The sequence below is a fragment of the Arachis duranensis genome, chromosome 4 (genome assembly GCF_000817695.3).
Source record: "Arachis duranensis cultivar V14167 chromosome 4, aradu.V14167.gnm2.J7QH, whole genome shotgun sequence".
In the NCBI taxonomy this organism is placed as follows: Eukaryota; Viridiplantae; Streptophyta; class Magnoliopsida; order Fabales; family Fabaceae; genus Arachis; species Arachis duranensis.
In genome coordinates this window covers 113,739,713-113,740,940 of record NC_029775.3, presented here as the reverse complement: position 1 = coordinate 113,740,940, position 1,228 = coordinate 113,739,713, and positions in this window count along the sequence as shown.

The window sequence follows — 1,228 nt, the reverse complement described above, 5'->3', positions numbered from 1 at the left end:
GGATAGGAGAATTCTTTAATTTTGGAGGGAAAGATTTGAATTCAATCGTAATAAGATTGGTTGTAAAATTAGTAAGAAGAAGAGGAAAATTTCTTAATTTTGGAGGGAAAGATTTAATTCTAATTGCAATGAGAGAGTTATATGTGACACATTTTATTTGTAAAATTAGAGATATATAATAGATAATAAATATTTTGCTATAAAAAAAATCAAGCCTTTTATAATTTATTTTTTTCACATCAATCAAGCAATCAAAATTCAATATATAAAATTTTACTTTATTTTATTAAATATTTTTTCTCTCTCCTAATTATCTATCTTTGAACAAATCATAAATCTTGCAATATTAAAAACTAAAATTTATTAGATATAATTAGATATCATGTTTTTTTATTTTAAAATTATAACTTTTAATACTTAAGAGGCCAAAATAGATTTAAAATATATAGTATATTTGAGGGTTATCCAATTTATACAAATTTATGTAAATTTATGAATTTATGAAATTTACTCAAATTCATCTTAACTTATTCAAATCTAAATTATTAATTATTAAATTTATTTATTTTATTAATTTAAATTCATAAACTTGTAAGAATTTAAAAGTTAACTCGAGAATTTAACAATTTTACTTTTTAAAAAATAAAATCCGCAAAAACAAATTATGAATATATCAAATCAAAATTTACAAAAAAATTACCAATTTAGTCTCAAAAGATAAAAGATTAATAAAATGATATATGAAAAAAATATTATTTAATTGTTAATATTAAATACATAATTTAATTAAGATAGACTTTTTATTTATAATGAACAAACTTATATGCTAAAAACAAAAATAAAAAAATATATATTACACGATATATATTGAAAATAGTTTTAAACTTGAAAAAAAATCTTAATAATTAATAAAAATTGTGAGAAAGAATTGAGATTTACAAGATAAAAAGAATAACTCAATTAATTCAATTTAAAGTGCAAAAAATAAATAAATTTAAGCTATTTAATGTAACGTTTGAAAAATAGTTCAGATAAAAATAAAAAATAAAAAACACATTTATCGTAAAATACAATTTTTTGTAGTAGGATCCAAAAATTTTTTTTTTCTTTGGTTCAGTTTGTGTATATTTCACTTATATAGAAGTGAAATAGGGCAATTTACACATTTAAATAAAATCAATGAATCCTTTACCTAAATGTGCAAAACAGAAATGTGTTACGTGTTTGT